This window comes from Bombus vosnesenskii, unplaced genomic scaffold (genome assembly GCF_011952255.1).
Source record: "Bombus vosnesenskii isolate JDL3184/JDL3185 unplaced genomic scaffold, Bvos_JDL3184-5_v1.1 scf7180000013314, whole genome shotgun sequence".
Classification (NCBI taxonomy): Eukaryota; Metazoa; Arthropoda; class Insecta; order Hymenoptera; family Apidae; genus Bombus; species Bombus vosnesenskii.
Window position 1 is genome coordinate 378039 of NW_022882960.1, and position 21094 is coordinate 399132.

Genomic DNA, 21094 nt, shown 5'->3' on the forward strand with positions numbered 1-21094 from the left:
GACTTACTGTCTCTCTCTCTCTTTCTCTCTCTCTCTCTCTCTTCGTGGTTGTTATTAATCACTCGACGCGATCCTCGGTCCGCATTATGACTCTCGGCCATCAATTAAAACGCTCGTCGGCTAACAACCAGGCAACGTTGTATCTCCATAAATGCAGGGGTGGAAAGACGGAAGCTCTATACGGTGTCTCGTAAAAATTGAGTTACCGCGTACCAAGAGGATATCTTTGCTTCCTGTCGCGTTATGTTCCTGTGCTATCAATTAAAATGCTCTCCGCATCGACTATTAACGCAGTAACTTTGCATCCTTGTAAACTGAGAGTGGGAGGAAAGACGGAAGCTCTACTACACAGGGTCTCGCAAAAATTGACTCATCGTGTAACGAATCCTGCGAAGGGGTCGAGTGAAACGTGGGGTAAAAGAAAAAAAAAAGAGAACGGTCGCGCCACGTCGACTCCTAGCCCCGCTCTTAGTCATCTACCGGTGAAATGACAACCGTTGTGATTAATTACCTTCCACGAAACGAGCAACGTGGCCGGTCGCGATTTAGAACCACGATACCGTGTGCCGGAGACAACGACAAACATTATACGTCGAGTATATCGGCACAATCAGCGTAATGAAATTATTATGTCAACCATGAACGCGAGTCGACTGAGGGGTCGAGTATGAACCACCGAACGCTTTGTAATAACGTTACCACCAGCACGCTTCATTTCGCGCGAAACCACCCTCTACGTTTGTTCATCCAGAAAAGGAAGAAACGTGTGTTTTCGATGAAACTCGTGTGACGATTCCGCGACCACGCAAATTAGCGAACAGTAGTCGAGATAAATCCACGATTGCATTTATCCCGCTTTATATCGTATCGTATTTCGTCGCCACTAATTTATCGTTCGTGACTCGTTCTAGTTTTGATGAACTTTCAAATGGACAAACAGGATCATTTTAATCATCGTAAATTCTCCATTTACTATTATACGACTCGCTACGAAACGCTTGCTGTGAGTCCCGGTTGACTGAAAATACGAATTTGTTTTTGCGATATAGCGCTGCTTGGTGATTCATAAAACGAACAGAGAAATCGAATTTCAGATTGGCCACGTATCGTGTACCCCTAATTCGTAATCGAAACGAGTCGATCAATCAGGGTACACTAAACGTAGACTACACGTTGTGCGTCGACTTGCTTTCTCGACTCGCAGGCGTCTTGACGGAACACGATAGAGGTTCCATCGAGTTAACTCAGTGAAATTAGCTTCGGGGTAAATCACCTCTGTGCCGAATAGAGCAGCTGCTCCTCGACATCTTCTCCGTGCGATTCGATCGTCGGAACCACCCTCGTGGATGCACGTGCGTAGGATTGCTCGCATATTCCATCGCAGCGTATACTGCATTATTGAGCCAAGGGGTGATTCGATCGTAGCGGGTCAAATTAAAGAAAGCATTGGAACTTGATGAATATATCAGGAACGAATAACCCCTAGAGAGGGTTGGCTGACCATCGCAATCCTCGCCCAGTTCTTGAAATTAATTTTATGTTACAGAAGAAGAACGCGACAAATAATTGCGTAATTAAATCAAACTACTAACAGAAAGTGAAAGTGGACAGTTTGCTCTCTCACAGCTTATATATAAATATATTTCCTTCGATAAATGATCGGACAAAGTTCCACCACCATTGTGGTGTACTCTTGCCATCCCTTAAACCAACTCCTGTAACGTCGAAATCGAAGTCGCCAGGGGGTCGATGAACGGATCGTTCGACCCGATACACCTGAGAAACTGGCCTCCACTCCGACTTAACGCCGCGTGGCCGTTGCAAAGCAGGATTTATGAACAGCGGTACACGATTTACGTACACCTCCGCGTTTAGAATAGGGGTAAATTATAGCTGGGCCAAAGTTGCCACAGCAAAGACGAGGAGGCCCCGTGGTCTTCGTGTTCCACGTCTAGCTGGGGGTGGCGAATGGAACCGTGCGGGGAGCGTTAATCCAGTTGCTTTATTGCCAAGAGAATCCCTTCGGAGAGAGGCGCCATCTTAGTTCGTTCGTTCGCGCAGTTGTTTCTCTCCCCTTTGCGAAAACGCATCTCACACGCGAACCCGTGTGTTTCGTGTGGCTCAGAGGGTTAAGTTCGTTTTCACATAGTTCGACGACCGAGTCGTCGGAGACTGGTCGACTCCCTCCGGAGCCAGCAGCCCTCTCTTCGTGCCATGGTCCGTCGTGCGCGTACACGTCCGACCCTCCAGCTTGGCCGACCGGCTTATTACGGCGCTGGCATTATTACCGTTCCACAGCACATTTCTCGAATGGAAATTCCGCAAATCGTCGGGGACGCGACGACAGGAGACGTCGACACGGACGTCCATCGGTGCTGCCGGATTGCACCGCAATGCCGTGTGCACGCCGCACGTTGGGACCTCGATGCGGACTCGTCGGAACGCGTACCGTTAACCCCGACGCAATCTTTAATCGATGCCTTCGATCTTCCAGCGTTCTTAGTGGTGTACGAGGATGTCGATCGTACGAGTTTCTCTGTAATTCTTGATGTTCCGTCGGTTTCAGACGAAGAAGTTTTGTACGATGGGTTCCCCCTTCGATACAGTTCGTGATGGTTTAAGATGATTGATGCAAAGCATTGCGTATTTAGGTTACAGTTTCTTATGAGATTAATACATCATCGTAACATGACATTTTATCGTCAAAGTGGATAAAATATTTACCGACGAATGATTATATTTTATTGGATAATTAATTCTTACAGAAAAATATCTGATTACGAACTTCCAACAACCTTTAATCGTCGAATGAAACACACGTGTCATTGGATTTCCGAAAAGCTAATTGCCAGCGTACCGCGTGAGCATCGTGTCGACGTGCAATTTTTTCAAGAAACCCGTCACTGGTGGAACGCTCCCAGTCCACTTGACACGTACAACGTTAACCGGCGCAAAACTTGAGAGCTCGATTGTTAATTTTGAGCGTGTAACAAGCGCCGACACTAACGAATTTTAATAAAGCAAGTTGCTCGTAACTTTTTGATTGAGAGCGTAGGGAGCGGTAATGAACCGAGCGCTTTTACCACCAACTACCCTCCCCCTAGCCACCTTCTCCCCCCTATACCCTTCAGTCCTAGTGGTCATCGCGAAATTCGGACCGATGTGAATGTCGTGCGATGGAAAGCAGGATAACGAGAGTTATTTGGAAACTCGTTACATTTTGCTTACGGCTCGTTACGGTTCAGTACATTCTCGTGTTGTTCCACTAGATAGAGCCGCTTGCTCTCCGGTTCCTCGGAATTCTCTCTCCTCCTCTCTTTCTCTCTTCCTCCCTCACGATTCGGTCCACTCCTCTAAGCACCATCTGTCGTTGTCCTAATTAGGCAGCTTATCATGCCCCAGCAAATTACGGGTCGCGTATACCGTGCGTTTGGCCGCAGACTTGAAAAATAGGAACGACTAGATGTCGTGACTGAAATCATTTGAGTCAGAAAATTCGATAATGCTGGCCCGTAGGCTTCGCATGTGTCAGATTAAACTTCGTTCCCGAATGTTGGATATTTCACGAAATACGGCTGTACTTCAATTTATTCTGCTTATTATTCGATGATTATCTGCGGCAACATTAAGGGAAGAACTTGTACCTGGAAATGCAGATTCGCATTCGTCACCGTGGGTGGCTATTTAGCCGAATGAAACGACCAATTTCTGACCAACGTTCCGACGTTAACTTTTCATTGCAGCTCTGGGTCCACTTCAAAGACATTCCGCTTGTGAATATCTTTGCCCGGTTTTGCTCAAACCCAACGGTTCTCATTGGGGATTTATTAAAAGCCCTGAACATATTATTTCGTTATTCTATTATGATATACACAGAATACAGTTTAAAAGTTTATCCGCGTAAGCACAAGAATCAGACGTGTGCAGACTATGAATATACTTTATCTTCCTGTAACGTTTCCAGACGTTGTGAATGCGTATCGTATCTTTGGGGAGCCAAGCACGAACCTGGTAACTTTTTCTCATTCCGTAATTAGGAAACGATGCCTGCCTACGCCCTCGTCGTTCCGCGCGATGCGTATAAATCGCGCGAGGGTTGAACGAACAGAAGAGGAAAAAAAAGGGAGCAAGAGAGAAGGAGGGAGGATGAACGACGAGATAAATACGGATAAGATGATTTTCGGAGATAATTCGTGAAGGGAATCGTTCGAAGGTTTAGTCGTCGCGAGAATGAAAATTTCATGGGGACGATGAAGGCGGAATTTTGTTCAGAGGAGTGGAAGAATACGCGAAACCCCAAGCTGCTCTTGTAATAGACATTATTGGATCTCGAGCGAGTATAGCGTCGATTTTATGTCGATTTTATGCTTATTTTATATCAATTTTATTCCGCAAACATTATGGCATGCTTCGTTCAGGCACCAGCCATTGGTGCCAGGTCCTTTCACGGAATACAACTTCTTTTTTATTAAATAAAATGTCCTCTAACTAAGACCCGAGAATTTTTAACGTTATATTATTCTCCTCTTCCTGCACGAAGTTTCAATCAATAGCGATTCATTCTCCATTCTTTCGAAATATTAACTCTGCTTCCTTCATCGAAAAATAATCCTGAATGGCTGTTGAAATGCGGTACTACCGCGAAAGCGCGAGGAAAACCGTACGAGTAAATAACCGGAGTCTCGCGAGTCGATCGTAAAAGTACCGTAATAAAATATCGGGCCATAGGACCGTCGCTTTCTTGTACTCGTTTCAATGTACTTGGCCATACGATTATTTGTATTTTGTTACGATCCACCGCCGCCGCCAACGCGTGGGAGGAGGCACGAGGACACGAACGCGCGTCTCAACGACACACGTTCCATCGGGACTTTCTTGCTCGCGAGAACTTTCGTCCTGAATCCCGCTACCGCCGAACAGGACGTTTAAAACGTTGATTTACGGTCGTAGGGAGAACTTTCGACAAAAATGTCCACGCTCGTCCACGCGACCTGCCTACCATCGTTCGATGCTCGTTTTACGAGCGCGCGCTTTTCGCCATTGCTGCGTAACAATAATCGCTTTTCTGTATGCCGACCCGGGATACCGTTCGATTTTGTGAATGGTCGATGATATGGAACCTGTCTATTTTCTACAATCAGCGAAGATACTTGTTTTGCAGTTCACTGAGTTTATGGAGTTTAAGAAACAAGCAACGTGCTGTTATAGTTCGTATGTCATTTCTTGTATATTACTGACGGCAATCCCACTTTTTATTATAATTAACACCGCTGCGATCTTTGAAATTCTATGCTATTTATGCATTCAATCGTGAATAGAGAAAAAGCGAATAAATACGAAAGATGATTAATGGAACAGGGATTTTGATAGAGTTGAAGGGAGTTCGATCGAGTTGAGCAGGCTGCCAAGAAACAAAGGGAAACGAAGCGGTCGCAACGATTCCCTTTGTCGTCCTGTTAATTCGCGGGGCTATTTAACTTGGCTCGTCAATAATGAATAAAACAGCAGCAGGCGCGAGTTGCATTCTCTGTCGAAAAGCAACAAGAAGCGATCTCGTGTCTTTCATTAAGGCTTCGTGGCGATTCCCTTCGGCCTATCAATGCGCGATACTCTTTCACTTTGCTCGAAATCAATCAAAAAGATAAAAGTCCCTTAAAACGAACTCTCCATTTATCGTTGAGGAAATTGTCGTGATATAGATGACAAAGAGCGTTATTCGACTCGAAGCTACAGATCTTTTCTTCTGCGAATAGAACGAGGGACGAAAAATCTAACTTAACCTACTAATATTTCTAAGCAGAAATTTTAAAAGGCACTTCAAGTAGAACAGAGCCACACCTCTCACGAGGTGGTTTCGTGTCGCATAAATGGCGATAAATTTCGTTCTTCCGGACGACTCGGGTGGCCCGAAACATTCAAACGGTCGAAGAGCAAAGATCGTTGCTGTTAATCTTCGAGTAAGCTGCGGAAGGTGGGATCCGGAAACTGGCCTGAGACGAGACAAAAGAATTCGTAGCTCGGTAACGCGTTCGAGTGCGCCGGAAGAGGCAGTTAAGAGAGAACGAAACGGGGAAAAATGTACACGAAGAGGAGGGGATACCACTCGCGTTTCGAGTGTATACTCCGTTACAATGAGCCGCAAGGAAACAAGATGAAGAAGGAGGAACGACGACGAGAGGATGAGGGACAGGGAAAACAAGAAAACGGTTTAATGTTCGCTCTTGCCGGCAGCTATGGTAATCCACTTACGCGAACGTATAAAATATAATTATAGTTTTCACAGGCGCATACGCGGAGCTCGTTAACCTCACGGTTGACCCGCAACGTTTCGAAAAAACAAGCCAGCCGGGTTGGGAAACAAATTGTGAAACGATGGTATCGTGGGCTTCACGTTTGAAAGTATCGTTTCGTCGGTCGAAACGATAAAGGTGGTCGTAATATGTTAATGAAACCGGCGGAGCTCTAGAAAGCAGGCAGTTGACTACATTCGATAGAACTCTCCAAGGAACAAAGTCTACGCGATTAACACTTCAACTTTTTCACGTTCCGCTCCTCGATGGCGAAGGGTGTATACAAGACGCCCCTTTCGTTCGTGTCTGCATATAGTAGAAACGAATTCGAAGAATCAGCCAGTGTTCCCCAACGTCGACGCCCATTACGAACTTTTCTTCGCCTCGTTTCTAATACCCGTGCACTTGCGCCTGCGAACCGCTTTCCAGGCCTGCAGGTGAGGGTCGCAAGTGGCAACAAGACTCTGAGAGGAGCCAAAGCGCGCGTAAGCTCCGCTGGAAATCAACGAGCTTCGCTTTAACTCGACTCGGCGCTGCACATCTTCGATGTTTATGGAAAGGTTCTATCTTCCGTGAGGGTTGCCGCGAGAGGGAAGAGAAGGACGAGTTTCCAATGGTAGAAATAGGAAATTGTTATTTCTGTTCTACAATTTCGAACGTTTTTATTATTTGTTTACTACGCGCCACGTTACTGTGCTCCACATTTTTCACACGCCGCGACGCATTAAATTGTAACTATTTTTTGGAATTTTGAACGAATATTTATATTACAGATAAAATAAAACGGACATCGATAAACGGTGCTTCCATCGACTGGTGTTCATGAAAAATTCGCCAACGAGATAGAACGGAGATAGAAATTGAAGGTTTGAAAATCGATGTCCCCTGGTATGCGTTCTAGGTGGCGAACGATCGACGATCGGCGGCATACAGAAGTCACGGGGGTGCGCGTGAGTCATTGTTGCGCCAGACAGGGTGGTTACGGGGTGGTCCCCACACTCGTTAGGGGATATTTTAATGGGCCGCCGCTTTGGATTTGCCGGTGTTTAATTACAGGGGTTCTCAACTCCGTTCGTGTATCTCTGTCGCCGGCGCGCCAAATCTCACGGAGAATCCGCTGACTCGATGAAACGTTACGGCAAAGTTTCGTTGGTGCTTTCATTTGGGATGGGACTCGGATTATGCGAGGACCTATGTGAAACAAAAAATATATAGCGAAAGCTCTGAATCTTATTAAGTCAGGATAACAAAGAGAGGGAAGAAATTTGGGATATTTATCTAAAATATTTCTATTCGCGTGAGCGAAATGAAACGTCGCAATTGCAATGGAATTTTCAATCAAATTTCCCCGCGCAATCCACTATCCATCCAACGCTTCGAAGAAGAAAGTATTTTACTCGGCGTCCAGACACTGTGTTCGTGGGAAAGGTTTCTATGGTTAGGTACGGCAGATCAGAAGGAATGACTGGCATAGATAGGGGGCGAAGGAGAAGAGTATCGGCAGAGTGGGAGATAGACAAAAAGAGGCTCCGCCGTTATAAAGACGAAGAAGAAAAAAAAGCGGCGAAGACAGAGAGCGAGGCACGCTTTTGTGCGTGTGCCACGCAACGAAACGAAATAACGCACGGCGCAACGTAAACGCACGTACTCCACCCTCCTGGAGTTCGATGGAAGGGATGAAGAGGGGCGAACCGCGCGGGAGGAGAAGCAGGGCCGAAGAAGGAGAAGGGACAGAGAGCGAGAGCAAGGAGAGAGGGGCACTTTACCACCCCATAAAAAGGGGGGTGTGAGTGTTGTGTCTGGAGCTGGACCCACCCTTGGGTGAACGCCCTGGAACCCTTGCGCGCAGACGATTTTTCATCTCTTTCCCTCTCTCCCCCTCTCTCTCTCTCTCTCTTTCTCTCTCTCTCTTCTTCATCCCTCGCCCGCACGCTTTTCTCCGTTCGTCCTCGTTCGTCCTCTCCATTTCTCTACACCGGCTCTCGTCCCCTTTCTCGTTTTCTCGCCACATCTCTGTCGAACCACCGCAAGCGTGTTCACGACTTTCGTCCCTCTGTTTCTGCAGCTCCACAGCACCAGACTCCACAAGGTGTCTACGCTCCTGGACATAAATGGAACGCCGCCACGCCGGCCTGTAGGCCCGTTCTACGGGGATTTTCTATTCCCACAGGCACGTCTGCGATGTGGCTTAGGGCCGTTGCCTTCCTTTACCACCTGTCCCTCTTCCTTCTTCCCCTTCCTCCACGCTCGGTTTGTCCTTGTTCTTTGTTTCTCCGCTAACGCAATATGTTTAGATTTACTAGCTCGTTCTTTCTCCTTTGCCCTTCGTCGTGCCAATGGCCCTTTCAGGGACGCCGCGTTTCCAGCGAACTCGCGATTAAGGGCGCGGATACAGTAAACGGACAGGGAAAGAGCTACGAAAAACGTGTAAAAAATCACCGAATTTTGGGGGATGTAAAATGGGGAGTAATCTAGTTTCCTATCTGTATTCATGCGCTCTTGGTCCCTTTTTTTCCTTTTTTCCTTTTTTTTTTTTTTTTTTTTTTTTGACGCGTTCGCTCCTAGGCCTTGAGAATTATACCGATTTCCTCGTAAATTCTAGAGGGTGAGTGTAATCGAAAAAGATATGGTACTTTTTTATTCTCGCTTTTTATGGTACGAGAATGAAAGCGTGAGGTGAAATTTCTATCGGACTACATTAAAAATTTGTCCGATGATCCTTATATTCATGGATTTAACGTGGAACAACCGCAGGGGTAGTAACTTGTTTCGCGGTCGATAGTTTTTATTCGCACAGATACGTTCGGCCAAAGCCAACCCCTTTGTAGACCTGCTCGCCCACTTTATTCGGCTTCGAATTTATACGTTTGAATTTATTCGCGTTTTCGAGTCAATGGCACCTCTTCGGGCCACGCTGTTCCCGCCACCGGTGCGATTAAGGGCACGCGCTCAGACGAATTTCCTATAAGGAACTGTTTCAACGCTGAAACTTCGTGTGGATATTTCGTGTTTCGCGAACTTCGAATACATGTTGCATAAATACATTACCGAAAACGGCAACGGCCTATGAACGTGACTACGTTCGTAATTGAAGAATTTCAATTATTCTAGAAATGCCTAACGTTTTAATAAAGCGAGGATTACAGGCGGAAAATACGATAAGTCGCGTTTCTTATTTTTTTCAAAGGAATAACTTGAAAATTCTTTATGAAACTTTCTTCGTATTTAATCGAAGAATATTGAATAAGACTGTTCGACTAACCATTTATTATTAGGTTGTCCGGAAAGTGTCTTTCTTTTACAGACACGTCTTTTACAACAACGCATCCTTATACAAACATGAAACCTAATCTGTCGAACGTTATGATCTTTATTTTGATAATCATACGTAATTCGATAAAATAATATAAAACGGAAGATGTTGCGTATCCATTATTTCCTTATAAAACGAAAGAAACTTTTCGGACGACCTAATACGATAATAAAATTTGGTCACATCGTGTCGCAAATAATTACGAAAAGTACCGCAAAAGATCGATGTTCCCGACGTTCACTGCCAGCTTGAGATCGCGGCCTGAAAGAAACTTGTCCCTCCCCCCTCCGGATGTAACCGCTTCGTCGACCCTTCGTTGTCCCGTTAAATTCCGTGGAGCGAGCTTCGAGCGCAAAAGTCCCTTCGCTGGAAATTCCTCGCACGATGCAGATAATCTGTAAGAATCGCATGGCGCGAACGGGAAACCGACTCGAATCGGAGGACGGTGCGCTCGACGGAGAAGCGAAAAGAGGAAGAGGGACGTGAGGAGGGAGAGAGAGAAAAGTTTCGAACACGGCGGAGTGTTCTTCCGTGTTACAGAAACCAGATCCCGGAAGAAAGAGTTTCCACGTAGCTCGGCGAGAAAAGAAGCGGAGTAGCAACGGCTGCGATGTAAGAGCGTGTAATCGTGATCCTAGGGAAAAGTCGCCAGGAACTGCTAATTAACGGCGCGTACGAGCCGGAGCAAGAACAGAGGAAAATCCAGAGGCGAAAAGTTTCGCCCGTGCCGCGATTTATGAAAACTGCTCCTAATAACGTGAACGCGAGAGGCCACTACGAGACGGTGAAGTTTCGTCGGCGCTCGTAAGCCGAATGAATAACCCCCATAAATATCGCGGAATTCCAGCCGGGTCGCGGCCTGAAAGCTTCGATTTATCGTTCCACGCGTGTCGTCGACTCACTTTCCCCGCGTTTTTAATCGTTGTCCTTTAGCGAATCGATATATCACCGGAGACCGGGCGTGGCGGAAATGCCGACGCACCTTGTAGCTGGCCGCGATTCCACCCTTGTTTCTCTTTCGAATTTCGCTTCAGGTAAAACCTGTAGTAAAGATATCTTTTTATATAGCGCACGATACTTTTCGTGGCATAGAAAATTAGGAAAAATTTGGAAATCGTAGAAAATTTAATTTCGGAACCAAAGTTCGGAGTGAGATTTTGAAAGAAGTTTTTTTTAATAAAATACGCTGTAATACATAGGAAGTTTAACAAAATTGTAAAACCGTAGGAAATCGAATTTCTAAATGAAATTTCGTGAGTGAAATTTTCAATAAAAAATGTGTAATTTTAAAGGAACGTCCAACTGAGAAGTGCTTCCAAATTTGATTATATTCCGTGAGTGGTTACATCAAGATTACGTGCGTAGCAACGGCATTATTAAGATTTATCAGAATTCTATTTTTTTTAATAGCGTTAAAACGATAGAGGGGAGCGTACGGTGCAGCTTCACGAGAGGTCAGGAATCGGGTACACTGAGGACGCAATATATAGAACATGAAAGGGCAGACAGATAGATGGTCCAGGAGGGTTGACAGAAAGGGTCTAGGGACAATCACCCCTGTTTGCAACGACGTGTGTAAACGAAAAACGGCCGCATACTTGCACAAAGGACGGCTTCTAGTATCGATTGCGCGGTAATAAAATAAAGAACAAATTAAGTTGTAGAAAATACGATACTAACCCACTGATATCTCGAATCCAATAGAACTATTAATTAGATTTCAACGGTTCTGCCAGCCGCATGCACATCGAAAAAAACTATCAAATGTGATTAAACAGAAGCAGATTTCCAATCGTATTCGTTCTACCTGTCACTTAGCGGCGAATAAAGAGATGCCTCTTGAAATTTCTATCTTCGAATAATCAGATTTTTTTTAATAAAATCTAAAATCTCGTCGTCTCTTCAACGTTGATCTATCGCACGTCAAGAGGCAGATGATTTCTCACGAAGTAAAATACGCCGACTTTAGTCAGACTCGGATATTGCAGTTTCGAAGGATAACTAATACGAGCGCGTAACTCTCGGCAAATTAAAATTCAATATTGCAAACGGCATCAGTTTGGCTCTTAATCTCGTTGAATAAGCGTCAAACGTGAGAAAAAATGTGCGTCTGAGAAAGAGTGTCCGCTTTCTATTTTCCCATGCTATCTTGCCTCGTTCATTCTCCATCGGTTATAGGTAACTTGAGGCACAGGTGCATCGTAGCCATCGGTAACAAATCGGTAGATTAGCCTGCCAGGCGAGACTGGTTTTCTGTGTACATCTAAGCCGAACGCGCGGCAAGGCCATAAGTCGATTTAATAATTCAAACGTGCTGTTAAGAGGGTGCATAAGAGAAGCTGTATTAGCGCGGGAGGTCAACGATACTTTGCGGACACGCGGCGTAAACCATCGATTTTACGGTGAATTACTTTTCGACGCCAGCCCGGAAGCTTGTCGCATAAAAATCATGCTTTACGCAAATTGCTATCCTCCCTATCGAATCGAAGACGAGGTGCACCGATGCGCGTAATAATACCCAATATACGCGAACAAACGCGAGCACAACGCAAACCGCAAAGCGTCGTGCGAACAAAATCAAATTAACGTACTGCTGTATAAATATTTTAAATATTATAGAATAATCTATGTGCGAGGAGACAAAGAACGATCGTTCATCCGTTTAACCCGGATTTTTAATGGATCGAATCCCATGCTGGCATCGATTCGCACTGATGGCACCGTACATTTTGGCAGCTTTATATTCCTCACAGCAGGATCTCACACTCGTGTGCATTACATCATTAGAAGTATAAGCTGTCAAATCACGTAGCATTACCGATGCAAAATTCCTAATGACGCGACGTTTCAAAGCGTTCAATCTTGCTATTAGGAATATGAATTTGAAAAATTGTACAGTGTCATCGCTACGGAATCGCAACCGCGTCGTATCATTCATCTCTATCAAGCTCAGAATGCATCGATGTACGTTTTGAGGGAAACAGCAGATTTACAGGGGACGAGAGTTTAAATTTGGCGCCCTGAACGCTGCGGGTAGCCCGTGCAAAGGGTTTTAACGTGGCGCGTCGGCGAAGAACGGGACAATAAACGATACATACGACTGTGCGTAGGCCGTAGAACCCGGCGGGCTTTTACACTCCCCTCGGTTCTCCCTTTCCGGTGCCCCTCACCCAGCTCTTTACTGTTTGTAAACACAGCCGTGCTACTTTCCAATGCGCCTCCATTTCAGTGCGCACAAACTGCGTACACGACGCGTATAACTCGGCTACGATGCGTGCATGCACGGATGCCGCCTTTGCGCGTTGCAGCGCTGTGAGACGCGCATAGTGCAGCGGCTAGATGCAACGATCAACACCACGTGAATGTTAATTCTATGAGAAAATTCGAATATACGAAATGTATCGCGTCACTTGCAAATTGTTTCATTAGAAATGAAACGTACAAATATTCAGTATAGAGATTAATTTTTTGTTAACAAATAAGAGAATTGTTAGAAGAGATATGGAAATGAGTGGTTATATGTTATATGGAAATGTTACAGTCAATAATACTTAACGTTTAGGTTAGCTTATTACGATGACGTTATCTTTATTTGCTCGCTCTTTAAATGAATAATTCGTCGAGTCCAAGTTCGTAGTTTTCACGTGATCGACGCGTGCTTCATTCGTCCGCGGTTTCATCGAATTACGGCAACAACGCGTGGAAAAAAGCCAATTAAAAAGTTTCAGCACCGCGAATAACCGGTGACTTAAATCGGCAAGTTTACTTTGATAAGTCTACTGTTTCGAGACGCAGTAACCGCGCCAAGAGTTGTGTAATTTATACCTTCCTTAATGGAGACAAGTCATCGCAATTCGCGGTAAAAACTTCGACGTCTTTCCGCTTCTCCTGTCGTTCTTATTGCCCAGTCTCGAGGCACGGCTACACCTCATTGAAAAAGCACTAAGGCAATTAAGCACAGCTTCGTCCCGGCAAATAATTCAACGAAACGCTCGTAATCTCGCGCTGGTAAATAGAATGCTTGCTACGTTCAATGCGAGCATACTGGAATATTTTCGACGTGGGGTCATGCGTGGCGTCATCGAAACACCGTCATCATTCGTGTTAATAAATTTGCACGTTTTGTTCCGCGTTGACAGTAAATTACAAACGACGAGCCGAAAGAAATTGCGATATAAGTGGCATATGAGTACAGTTAAACGTTAATAGATAGAAATACGCTCCCCTCTAGACTCCCAAATATCCAAATCGTTGATATTTTTATAATTTTTCTCCTAGTATTAATATTACTAAATAACATTTAAATATATCTACGTATATGAAAAATCGATAATTCTAGCGTTAGATCGTTACCTGTACTTATTTCGTTTTCGCGAAAAGAACGCACTTGTACTTGTTTTCCATTCGGCACACCAACTACGACATAACTCGAGAGCTATTTCGCAACGCGTAACAACTCGAACAATACAATGACGCAAAGACTACAGTTAAGGTTGCAACGCAGAAAGAAACATCGTCGACATAAGGAGTTGGTATACAAAATTCCCGAGGCCGTGACCAATTCTCTGGCCAATATTTCCTTCATGTTCCGTCACCACGATTCACGCTGAATAATAAATTCATTGGCCTGGCACCGTTTCTTAGCTTCAATACCTATCGTGTTAGCACTCGCCAACGATGCACCGGACTCTGGAGTTGAACGTATTCGCGCCACAACTCGCCTTGAACTTTACGTCGAGTCGTGCCACGAACCCCGCCACCGAGAGAATCAAAAGGTTCCGAGACGCGACCGATCGAAGGTCGAGAGACGCGTTGCCATACCGTGATCGATTCGAAAATTTCCACGGTGCTATCGGTTGGAAAAGTCGGCAGCCACGACTCGGTTACCGCGAATCAGCTAATCTCGTCTCTGGTTCGTTTGCCAGCCGCGAGCATTAACACGCGGCGTTCTATCTCCCGCGGCAACGGACGAAACGAGGAAAAGTTCAAGACGTGTATCGACCGTTCGTTTGCGTTCAAGAAAATCGCGGCACGCTCGAGCTGCTCGCGAGCAAATAACTACGAATCGATGCGCAAAAGGATTCCCTTTGAATATAAACGAAATGTATGTTTTAAACAACGATCGCGAACAACCGGCGCGGCGGATTTTTATTTGAAATATCTGTCAACTGTCTCGACCCTGGCGTATTGAGAATACGCGTTAACTTTGAAGTAACAAAGGATTTCAGAGATCCGTGTGCCAAATAAAATGGCATTCTTTATCTAAACCGAGAAATCTGATTCGTTGTCGTGCAATGAAAATTCTATAACTTGGAGGGATGCGACGATAATTACTTTGTTTTATTCGAAAAGCTGGGTAATCCGAAGAAAACGCTATCGAAAGTAGAATTTGGATGGGCCCGTAAAACTTCGATTAAAATCGAATCCCGGTAGATCGACGGGTAAAGAAAACGCGTTAAAGAGCAGGGAGAAGGGGCATCGGTAAACCCAGGCTAAAAATCCCCTGGTATTCCATCGCATCCCCGCTTCAACGGGCAAATCTCTCGCAAATAAGTTCGAACAGTCAGCGCGACGTTCCTCGTCGGGCGTTATCAACTTGGATTACAAAACACTCTCAGGATATCTAGAGACTCGTAGTCTCTCCGTAGCACAGCCCTTCGAGAAAGAGAAACTTGGGTGTGTTTGCGCACTCGCGCACGGCTGTGCTCGTTCTTCCGTTCAACCATCACGGCGGCCGCTTTTCCTTTCTTTCCATTTCCTGGGCGTGCCTTTGATCTCTATTTCGTAGGATTTTCATCGGATCGAAGGACGGGATCCGCGAAAGTTCGCCGAATTCGGCTGACTCGGCGCGGCGTGATTCGAGCTTAAGGCATCGGCCTCTATCGAACGGCGCTCGAGGGGGCGGCGAGGGCTGGCGACCGCTACACGGCCGTCAGAGAAGACGAACGTCGGTCGCGGTGTGGAACGGTGCGACCGGGACGGAAAAACGGAGAAACGAAACGGAAAGAGGACGCGAACGAGAACGAGTCGGAGGGAGGAAGAGCGTGCGCCGCCGCGCCGCCGCGTCGCGCCCATACGAACGGAAACGGAGCCGTTGGTGAACGGGGCAGAGCGCGGTGCCGAGAGGAACGGAGAGACGCGCCGGCGAACAGGGACGGAGAGAGAATTACGCGTAAATGGAGGAAGCGAGAAGGGCTGAGAGAATGGGACGCGAAGCAAGACAGGAACGAAGCCTCGGGGAGGTGTAGAGAAATATGAAGCGAACAAGGGAAAGAAAGAAAGGCCTGGCATAAATGCCAGGGACAAGGAGCAAGTCGATGTACGCAAGAGAGAGGAACGTATCGATAGAGACAGGAACGAAGGGTCCGTTAAAACGAGGGAAAGAGATTGAGGCTCGAAGCGAAAGAGAAAAACGCGCGAAGAGAAAGAGAGGGAGAAGGACACGGGAGACGTACGTACGCGAAGCAAAGGGAGAAAGCTAGAGAGCAAGAGGTAACGAGAGAGGGGAACGAGACGGAACGAGACGGGGGAACGAGAGAGAAGGTTTAACGCGAGCGACGAAGAGAGTCCGGGGGATCAATGGACGCAACCCCGCGGGGCGCTACACTCTCTCGGATACTACGTAGTATCTCGCCGCTGCGTAGTAATACTATGCCCGCGCTACGTACTACGCCCGCCACTATTCCACTCGCCACGTTTCCCCTCCGCGCTACATCGACGCTTCCCCACGCCGCTACTCTACGTACGACACGACTCATCGTCGCTCGCTCCCTCCCTTCTCCTACTTCCCCTACGACGCTTCCCCTTCGTCGCACAACCACGACGCTACTTCCCCTTCGATCCCCCGTGCCCAACCCGCCGCGCGCCCTCGCAAACCCCACCGACTGGCCCTGCCGCCCCTCCACAACCACGAGGGCTAACGGCCTCCCGCGCTAACTTCGATCCGCCAATCGCGCCGCGACGTCGGTTGCCGCGCGCGGGAAAACTCATCCACGCATACACGCAGCGAAACTTCTCGTAAGATAGGACGCGAACCCGGCGTATACAGGGTGTGTCCGATGCACCGGGGATCGCGTGGGAAACCGGGAGGATGCTACTGACACGGGCTTTTTCGAGAATCGGCAGCGGTCGCGGGATTTTATTTAATTTTTCTTTCTTTTCCTCTTTTTCTTTTTTAGTATCCCCTTCTACCTTGCATTTTTCTTTTTGTCGTTTTGGTTTATTTCTCGCTCGGTTTTTGCTTCTCGTCGTGTCGGATTCGACGCGCCGAGCAAGGATAGAGTTATATGACCGGAGGATGGGGTTTACGCGGTGGTTTGAATATCTATTCTTGTTTTTTCCCTTCTTTTCCTGATACGCGAGGAAATGAGTGTAGATGCGAGATCGAGAGGCGACCGTTGTTTTGCTCGCGCACAGAGAAGCGTCTCGAGTTCTCGTTGACTTATCTATCTGATTTTTATCGATGAGTATTTGCCATCGAGAAAATTTTTTCTTCTTTTTCATTTTCTTAATTATAGAACGTGGTATTGTGGCTCGTGATAAAAAGTCGACGACTTCGTAAAAGTTCCCGTTCGTAGCGCACGATGAATCGGATAGACGTTCGCGTACATCCCTCCAGCGGGGAAATTTGTGCACGAAGATTATTGCGTAATGACGTTTGAAACCTAATTGTTCGCCGGAAGGCTACGTTTGTTTAGAGATTAATTTATCACGGAGTAAATGGTGGCGGAGGAAAGTGGTCGAGAATCGCACCGGCTGGTTCCGCGGGAATAGCTAAAGCAGGGCGTGGTTCGCATAATTCTCCAACGAATTTGCGATCGGTTTACGTTCTTGCTCTTACCTATTTTTCATAATCCTCTCTTTCTCTCTCTCTCTCTCTCTCTCCCTTTTTCTTTTATCTTTCTTATTACTGTTTAAACGTCGACAACCGAATAGAACTTTTGAGTATATTTCGTAAATTTTGCAGCCTAGAAAAACATATTATCGGTGCATTCGTCGAATTTTCTAAATTCGCTTATCGATTTTTCTAAAAGCGGAATGGAAATGTTTCTATTTCGCTCGTTCACGTTCAAAAAAACTTTGACGAATAAAAAATAGGGGACAGCTTATATTAATCGTACAAAGTTGTTGACACTTGCGGCAAAATGCATCGCAGCGGTCTGTGTACAGAGGCAAATCGACTAGAGCAACAAAAGCTATTCCGAAAATGGAAATTCGTATCTTAAATATGCTTGCCTAGCGGTGGCGTTTAATCGAATTGCTCGATTATCGAGTAACGTGAACTTTTTCATGAAATTTCACCTTTCCGATTGGCTGGAATTTCATTTCACACGGAAAACTTTTTCTTCTACCCTTCTTCCTATATCCTATGACATTCTACACCATTTTTACACCGTTAATCTCGCAGAGCCGTTCCCGTTACTCGAACGACAATTATAAATTGAAAAATATTACGTATCGTATTCTAGTTCCGTAAATTCGAGATAGAGTCAATGCCGCCAATTACCACAGACAATTTACCATCTTCCTCCGTCAGACGGTAATGTATGAATTTCGTGCAAGCTTTGCAACCATCTCGATTACTGGTAAGTACTTCAGGAGCATTATGGGCGATGTATATAGGCTGGCATAGATACATAACGATGCACATTGGTAGTTCCAAGCTCAAGACAAACGATACGTTCCGCAAGTGCACTCGTGTAACAGGTCGTTAATCGGATTATCGTATTACCTTGGCTAGCATTCTTCTCGCGAAATGTAATTTCATCGATGCGGACAACACCGCGTTAACAATAACTTCTGTTCTATAGGAAAAATGATCTCTTAGGGGAATTTATGATTTTGCATTCGTTTATTTTCTCAAAAACCTGTTTATTTCGGGATGAGGATTTTAATTTCAAAATGTAATTTAATCGTGGATTTTAATACGAAGAGAAAAAAAAAACACGCACGATCCACGCGCAGAAATTTCGATCGAAAATGGATAACATCAAAGATCGAGCGCGTTTGCGTCGACGAAAGCTGAAGGGTAACGCGGCACATACGCATCGCCCGATTATTCGCTACTCTTCCTTTCGAGAGGAGGCTCGAAACGACGATCTGCCGCACGACTTTTCCTCCGTACGGCACACACAGCGTGCACTGTACGCTGTACACGCACTCGTCTCGACGATGCGTGCGAGTCGAGTGCACGCGCCGCGGCACTTCGCATCGAAAACGCGCGTATTCTTCTTAAAAATATATATGTATATACGAAGCAAGACGGGGGTAGGGCAGATGCCGTATAATGACATTTTCAGTGCGGTTCGTGCTTTTGTCGGCGCGTATACTCGCACGCAGACTGCTAGCGCATAGGACAGAGAAAGGGAAAAGGAATCGAGATAGGGTGAGAGCGAGCGAGTCGAGTGCTCCGGGTTTTATGTCCTTCGGCCCTTAATTCTGTAAAGCGACACGACCCCCTCCTTCTTCCTCCTCTGGCATCCTTTACCTCCGCTGACTTTCCGCTACTCCTTCGCCCTCCTCCTTTCTATGCTCTTTTCTACCCCTTTCTCCGCCTTCCCTCTGTCCTTCTCTTCTCCCATCTCTTTCGCTCCATCGTGTTTTTCTTTTTTCTTTTTTCAAGTTTTCTTCTTTTTTTTTTTCACGTATATCCAAGCGTACAGCTTGGTTAAATGTACAGAAATTTCCGCCAGCGGCGTAACTCTCGATAAGAAGACGCAATTAGGCGGACATATACCTGCGTTTCTCGTTACGCAGAAGGAAGTAAGAGGAACGAGCAGCCCCCATCCTCCACGGCCGGAAGATTTTCCTGCTTCTTTCAAGGAGCAACCAACCCTTTTGTACATACACGGCGAATCTGCGAAGACTTCGACCGTTCCCATGGGAGTTGATTAAACTCACGTGACCCCTCCTTTCATCTTCTTCCTTGTTTGCGCTTTTCCTGCTCGCGTGCTGCCGAGTCACGCATTTTCCGCGCGTAATCTCTGACACGTAGCTTCCGTCTTTCGAGACGGCTGGGGGATACGAGATAGGGACGGAACTGGATAATTCGTATCTCTCCTGATTCTGCTTCTATTTTCTTCGAATCGAACAAGAAAATGCTGCAACTTTCTCTACGTTCTAACGGTAACGCGATCTCTTTTTTCCTTCCTATGTTTGTACTATACAGATATTTTTACTAGTGCAGCAACATCCGCGTACATATTTGTTCGTTTATATACAAACGTAACATATTTTACTTTCCAAATAGTATCTTTTTATAAGAAGCGAGATTCGCTTCGTGTTACGTTTGATAGTAGAAGTGGAAGAAGGAAAAAGAATACGATCGATAGGCGGTATGCATCTCGTAAAGTGGGTTCTTTCGCCGCAAACGAATGTTTATTACTTATAACCTGGTGGATCGCATTTACGCTTCTCAACCACTAATTCCGGAAAACGTGACCATCCACTTCCTGCTGGCTCTGGTTCTCGCTCGTCTCCGGTTGGTCTGTGGTTTTTTTTTCACGCAGTTTTTGCGGGTTAGTTTCTCGTCATGGCGCGGTCACGGGGCTGTCCCGGCGAAGCTACGACCTCGGCACAGAAATTAACGAAGCGGCGATAATTAAGAAAAGAAAGTTTATGCCTGCCGTGCGCGCACGGCCACGACATTTTATTACGCGGACGGAACGGAGCGAGCAGAACGAATAAAGTCGGACGTTTCCCCCTCTGGCTACGTTTTTCCATTCGTTTTCGGCTCGAGACTTGGCACCGAGCGTAACACGCTCCGAATCGTCGTTAAAAGCGAACGAAAGAAGGGACGGGGAATCGTCGCGAAATAAAACGTTTGTCTTTCGTTCTCAGAAACTTACGATCCTTCCCACGTTTCCAACGTTCTCGATCCCTCCCTGTATTCCTTCTAGTTAAGCGAGGGGTTGTAAACGAGCGACAGAAAGCAAAACGTTCCGAAGGCAAAAGGAAAGCGAGATTGCGTTCGCGCGGAATATGCAGCACGGAAATAAACGATTCTCGATGGTACAAAGGCGTCACCCTCTATCGCGTTCATAATCGTGGAAAACGCTCGCAGGTCCGACTAAATTGTGGCCAATCGCGATCAAAATCCGGCAAACGAGTCCCGTCCCGAATCGCCTTGCGAATCGGGAAGCTTTAACCCAACGTCGATTTCCTGCGAAAAGGCAATCAGGAACAAATCCTCTTCCCTTCGTAGACTTCCAACTCTCCTCACCCTTCCCTCACCCTCGTTCGCCCACCTGCCCCTTGTCGGATCTCCTCCGTCGGCATTTACCCTCTCAACAACCACTTATCGAAACCAAACGCGAGCCACTTCCGGCCGAGCGACTGTGTCTCGAGCATCGATGAAATTTCTTTGACGTTCTCCTCGGATATCTAGGGGATTCCTCGACCGATCTTCCATTCAGCGTGGAAGCTTTATCAGCCTGCTGATGGTCAGCGAAGGACGAGAAAGGGCAAAGATATATCAATTCTAGTAACTACC

General features: G+C 46.2%; 1 protein-coding gene across 4 annotated transcripts in view; it reads right to left on the reverse strand.

Moving 5' to 3' along the window:
* The window catches only part of LOC117235193 (3-phosphoinositide-dependent protein kinase 1), a 407170-nt gene that overhangs the window by 292686 nt on the left and 93390 nt on the right, over positions 1 to 21094 (reverse strand). The window lies entirely within an intron of this gene.